The sequence below is a fragment of the Leptonychotes weddellii genome, chromosome 13 (assembly GCF_054177405.1).
Source record: "Leptonychotes weddellii isolate Sample4059 chromosome 13, ASM5417740v2, whole genome shotgun sequence".
NCBI lineage: Eukaryota > Metazoa > Chordata > Mammalia > Carnivora > Phocidae > Leptonychotes > Leptonychotes weddellii.
In genome coordinates, this window is record NC_138381.1 from 63,054,850 (window position 1) to 63,061,471 (window position 6,622).

The following is a 6,622-nucleotide window of genomic DNA, read 5'->3' on the forward strand; positions in this document are numbered from 1 at the left end:
GCAGAGCCATACAATGGAAGGAGCCTGGGTCCTTGGAGGGCTGCCTACCAATGGAGAATACCATGCGCCCTTCAGAAGAAAGCACAATCATTGTGTCAAGCCACTGCCTCTTAGAGCATCTAATGCTATCCTAAAAAACGCCTCTCATTCTGCAAATACTTACTGAGCAGCTACTATGGGCCGGGCCCTGGGCTAAGCTCTGAGATTTAGTAGTGAACAAGCTTCCATTCGAGTTGGAGAGACAGAGGATAAACAAATAGGATTATTGTAGTAGGTGGCAAGCACAATAAAGAGAAACAAAGCAGGTTAATGGTGGAGAGAGGGCAGGGGAGGGGAGAGGAGTTCTTTAATGAGGTACTTAGGGAGAGTTTCCTTGAGAAGGGACTATAGCACCTGTCCCGAGATCTGAAGGCTGGCCCCACCAAGGTCTGCAGGAAGGGCATTCCAGGCAGGGAAAGCAGCATGAGCAAAGGCCCTGAGGTGGGAGGAGAAAGGAGGCCAGAGTGGCTGGAGGCAGTAGGGAGTGGGAGAGGGGTTTGGAGAGGAAGGTGGGAGTCACATTGGCAGAACCTGGAGAGCACAGAAAGGAATTTGGATGCTAGCTGAGAGTATTTTAAACTCTCTTACGAGCCTTGAAATTGTGTTAAACACAGACAATAAAATGATGAGCAAAAATAGATGCTGTCCAATTCTCCTGGTGCTCAGATTCTAGGTAACCGACTGCCTGTCTCTGCCTAGCTGCCTCTGCTTCTCTGCCTCCAGTGATGGGGAGCTCACCACCTAACAAGGTAGGCCATTGTTTCTTGGCATAGTTCTAATGGTTCGGTGCCCTTCCTTAAATTGGGGACTTTCACTTTCACTCAGTGACTCTGTGAGGAAATAAGGGAGTCACCCCCTTCTGTCTACCATGTGCCAGGCATCGGGAGCACAAAGGAGCATAAAACAGGTCCTCATTGGCAAATAGCTGATGGTCTTTTAGGAGAGGTGAGATCTGCTCAGATCTCATATAGCATATTATCCTATGCTGTAATATTAACTCGCAAAGCCAGGTTGCCTAAGGCACGGAGAAGGAAGGAAAAATGGGAGCCATTCTTATTTGGATAAACCAAGGAGGGCACTCTGGAGGAAGGGTATTTTAGCCAGCTGGAGGACAGAAAGACTCAGAAGAGGGGTGGGCTGGGGTCTTCTCCCCAGGAAGAGTTGGCGGGGCTATGGTTTGGCTCACAGTCCCAGCGGTGGTGGGAAGCGTGCTCTGAGCGGGGCAGAATGCCGCTTTGAGCAGTGAACTCATGTCCCCTGCTTCCCCCATCCTTCCTCCGTTTTAGGTGCCATAGAGGGTATTCTCTATTTCTGCCGTAGGAGTGGTTATACCAGCAAAAGAAGAATAAGAAAGCATCAAGTTTGTGGTTTTTGGATTTCAAAGGTTGCCTCTATGGCCCTAGAGTCTGGCTTTTGAGCCTCAAAAGTCTAAGTCTTAAAGGGCCCAGGGCACAAAATTTAGAATATGGTCGGCAACATGGAATACTGTTATGAGTCACAGATGTTGCCACCCTGGGAGCGAGTAGAGGGCAGTTCCTGGGCTGGGGGCACAGAGAGAGGGGATGGGAGGTAGGAGGGTATCCCATGGAGGGCAGTAGGAACTCTACCTAGTAATCGGGAAGACAGAGTAGGGTGATAAAAGCAATGGCTTATACCTCATAAATATCCTGTTACATGAGTCTGGGCATTTGTTCCCACCTCCTGCTATCCTTGTGGCTAACCAGAGCTTCCTCAGGTGAGTCCATGGCTTACTGGAGAACTCTCTCTACTGCTGGGTTTTGCTAAGCCACCTGAGGGGAGAGCCTGCCTGGGAACAAAGTCAATCAAGTAGAAAGTTGACTTGAGAGACACAGGCAGCTTCTTGTTGGCATTGTTAAGTTCCTGGATCCGGCCATACCTGAAGGTGTTGCTTTAAGAATTTTCAGGTATGTGAGAGACCAGATGATGGTTCTTGTTTGCTTGTTGCTTGAGCTACTATGAGTTGGGTTTTTGTCACTCACAAAACCCAGGAGTCCTGGTAATACCACAGAGCAGTAGGGAGTGAGAGGAGGGATTACCATGTGCTGAGTCAGGCAAGATGTTTTCTTGTTCGTTTTCCTGCAACTCTGTGAGAGGGGAGCTCTCTGATTTTACAGAGAAGGCAGTTAAAACTCAGAGGAGGCACGGAATGAGCCCAGGACTCATGGCCCAGCAGCGGCATGGTCGAGGTTTGAACATGGCTCTGTTCTATAATTCAGATCCCCTCGGAGCCCAGATGTGCTCCTCCTGTAGGCTGTCCTGCTGCCGGTGCTGGAGAAAGAAGATGAGGAAGGGGGGTGTGCACAGAGTCACAGAAGTGAACCATTAGGCAGGAGAGTGCCGCTGAGTGCATCTGGATGGGGGAGAGAAGCAGATGGCCCATCTGACGCCACTGCGTCGTGTAAGTTTATGGTGGCGGCAGGTTCTCCTCCCTGCTGCGTTTATAGGGATGTCTTCAGGATTTCCTTTTTGATATACGAGAGAGGCTTGTTGGCTGGGGCCCCCTCCATTGGAGTAAATCATGGCAAACCAGCGGCAAGTGTTTGCATGGGGCCCGCACCCTGTGCATGTTTCGGGATAAATCTTCTGAGTAACGTGCTTATACGTGTGACCCCGGGGACCAAACAGCATGAAAAGGTCAAGTGCGAAGGGTGGAGAGAAACTTGTCCTTTGCTCCTGCTCTGGACCAGAACACAGAGCAGGAAGGTGATAGGCGGGCAACCTGGTTTCTCAGGGCTGCGTTAACATACAAGTGCCACAAAGTCGGGTCTAAAACAACAGAGATTTATTCTCTCGTGGTTCTGGAGGCTAGAAATCTGCAATCAAGGTGTCAGCCGGGGGATGCTCCTTCTGAAGGCTTGAGGGGGAGAATCCTTCCTTGCTTCTTCCAGCTTCTGGTGCTTGCTAGCAATTCTTGGCGTTCCTTGGCTTGTAGACACATCCCTCCAAATCTGCCTCTGTAGTTACGAGTTACGGGGCATTTCCCTGGCCTGTCTCTGTCTCTGTATCCAAATCTCCCCTCCATTCCCTTAGAAAGACACTGGCCACCAAATAAGGGCCCACTCTAGCCAGTATGACCTCATCTTAACTTGGTGGCATCTGCAAAGACCCTATTTCCAGATAAAGTCACATGCCTTGGTTCTTGATGGATATGAATTTTGGAGGGACACTCTTTAACCAACTACAGAGGGTGACAGGGCACTTCCTGCATGAAGGAGGAGCTTGTCTAGAGGTGGGAGGGTCTTCCGAATGTGCACATGCCCCTTTGGGGGATTTCCTTAAGATAACAAATATCCTAGCAGCTTCTATTCGTCCTGACAAATAGTTGGGTCCCTATGGGGCCAATGTAGGCTGAATGAAAGCATTCTTTATAACCCAGTGACTCCACTCCTGGGAACATCCTCAGTAGAAATGAGTCCTGTGGTCATTGGAAGATATGCACAAGAATGTTCACAGCAGAATTATTCATCTTGGCCGAAAGTGGAAACTACCAAATGCCTGTCCTGGTAGATTGCAAAAACAGCCACAACCCTTTACAGCCCATCCCATGAAGAAGCGGAGACTATTTCTTTTCCCCTTGAATCTGGGCTGGTATTTAACTGGTGTGGCCAATAGAACATGGCAGAGGGATGTGTGCTAGTTCTAAGACTTCCAGAGGTCTTGCATACTTCCCCCTTGCTCTCTTCAAAGTCTGCAATCACCATGTGAGGAGTCCAGGCTGGCTGGCTGGAGGATGGGAGATGGGCGGGTTTTCCTGGCTGACATTTTCCTAGACCAGCCAGCCCCAGCCCCAGACGCAGACACATGAGCGAGCCCAGCGGAGATCAGCCCAGCCCATCCCAGCCCAGCCCAGAACTACCTAGCAGATCCCAGTCCAAATTTACCAGCAGAGGCCTGTGCTAAATAAATGGCTGTTATTTTAAGGCACCAAGCTTCTAGGAGCTTTGTTACCCAGCCATAGCTAACTGATACATCATCAAGAGTAAAATGGTTACATTGTGGTATAGTCACCCATGGAATAATACCCAGCAAGGGCCAGGAATGGACTACCATACCACACAACAGGGATGAATCGTAGATGTCATGTAAGTTCTGTACAGCAGGGTGCATACCATGTGATTCTGTTTGGATACAAAGTACAGAAGTAGGTGGAAGGGATCTCTGGTGAGGTTAAGTCAGGATAGCAGTTCCCCCTGGGGGACAGTGATGAGGAGGGGTAAGAAAGGGGACTTCTGGGCATTGGTTATACGGGTACGTCCACTTGGTGAAGGTTTTTGGAGCTGTAGACTTACAATGTATGCCTTTTTGTGCATGTAGGTTCTACTTTGGTAGAGATGAAAAAATGCTAGGTCTCTTGTTTCTTTTGAATTGCTAGAGAGCTGATGGGATTGCATCTTATGCGGAGGACAGGTGCACCAGGGACAAAGCCTGTATAGTCAAAACACCTTTGAAAATTCCTGGGAAGCTATCCTGTTGGGGCCAACTGCTATCTCTCAATAAACCCAGCACAGCTAGTTTTTCCTTCTGCACTGGGACAGATCACGATTTCTCCTATCAGACTCCAGAAGAAGTAGAGGTTTGCGTTTAGGGGCCACGTGCTGGGACTCTCACAGGGAACCAGGCAGATGTGTGGGACCGGAAGTGAGGGGCTTGGCTGGGGGCAGGCACCCTTTGAAGCCAGGGGGCTGGGGAATGTGCTCATCCTATGTAACCTCCCTTGTTTGTGGGGTGGGGAGGGATGCGTTTAGTTAAGTTGACCTTGACTCATTTTAACCAAGTTCAGTTAAAATCATGTATGATGCGAGGCCAGTATATTAAGGACTTAACTCTTGATTGACCAGGTGTTCTTCACCTATAACCCCAACCCCTCCTGAGCCATCTGGGATGTCAGGATTATGTCATAAAACCTGAATTGTGATCCTCATGTGGTCCCAGGCAGGTCCCCTAATCTTTCTGGGCCTCAGTGTCCTCAGCTATAAATGAGTGGTGGTGGTGGGGGGTGCGGTGGACATGGACAAAATGGGTACCCTCTGCCAGCCTAGCTGCCCTTTGGGAGATAAAAACACCCCAAGCCCCAGGTCCTAAGGGCTGTCATAGACATTCTGGGAGACCCTGGGTGGTGCTGGCTTCCCTGCTTTATCTCCCCATCTGTGCATTGAGTGGCTTAGTTCCATGGTTTTCTACTTGCAGGCACTGGGCAGAAGCAGGTGCTGGGACTGTAGAACAGGACTGCCATCACGGGGTCCGGGAAGGAGGGGTTGCTTGGAATAAAGACAGTAGCTGTGCTTCGCAAGATGGAAGCCCGAGGGGCAGGCAATGTGCTTATGGCTTTAGGCGGGGAGGGCAGGGATGGGGCAGCTTCTCCTGCTGGGGCCCCGACACTCCTTTCTGAATTTGTAGAGCATCCTGAACCTGGCTGGAGGGTGGGTGGTTCCAGCTACTGCAGGTGGACCTGGAGTTGGGGAGGGGGATGGGTATGCAGAGACACCGAGAAGCAAGAATGAAAGGGCGAGACAGAATGAGAGGGACAGACAGGCACAGGGACAAGGGAGAAAGCCAAGGAAGAGCCTCGCACAGACTTTTATGCATTCAACAAACATTTATCGAGCACCTGCTCGGTGCCCGATGCCATGCTTGAGGCAGAGAAGGAGATGGAGAGAGAGGGGAAGACACACAGAGATGAGAAGAGATAGAAAGACACAGCAAAGACAGAGAAGAAATAGACAGGTTCATTCATTCATTTCACAGGTGTTTATTGAGCACCTACTAGGTGTTAGAGGCAGACTCGGGCGGAGGAGAGAGAAGCTGGTGGGCTGTGTTTGCGGCTGTGCGGTGCCTTCTGGGTGAGAGCAGGATGGTCTAGAAGCATGCACACAGTCAGGTCTTCTGACGGCAAAGGCCCCCAGCTCCTCCCGCGGATGGACCCCCTCCTGTCCCCCCACTAGCCCCTCCCTCCCCCGCATTCCAGCCTCAGGATCTTGCCTGGGGTCCCCGAGCCTGGCGGCTCCCCAGAAGGGTCTGGGGGACTCTCAGAGAAACTACAGAGTCCTGGACCCCAACTTTGGCGATTTGGCTGCGGGGATGTGGCCCAGGGCCTGGGATTCTGTATTTCAGCAGCTCTTCCCTCCGGGGCTCAGCAGGCGTGAGAACCCAGGTGGTGGACACGTGTCCCCGGGGGGCCTCCCCTGGGGCTCCTGCTGCTGTCACAGCCACACACGTCCTTCTACAAACACACACGGCCCATGATTGATTCTCCGCCGTTCCCCTCACAGCCCAGCGGGTCTGATTGAATGGCCGACGTGCTGCCCAAACACCCCGCTGGAACCACTTCCCTGCCCTCTGCCCCGGAAGTCGTTTGTTTGTTTTTAGACGCAGCCTTTATGTCCGGCTGAATGGCCAGCGGCCTCCTCGGAGCCGCCCATCGGAGCTGGAGCCAGGCTGAAGATCATCTGGGGCTGCGGCTGGCGGTTGGCCCTGTGGTCACTCGGGGAGCCCCGGGGAGGACACCCGTGCTTCCTGCAAGAGGCGACCCTAGACTCACCTGGGCCTGTGTCCCATGTGAAGA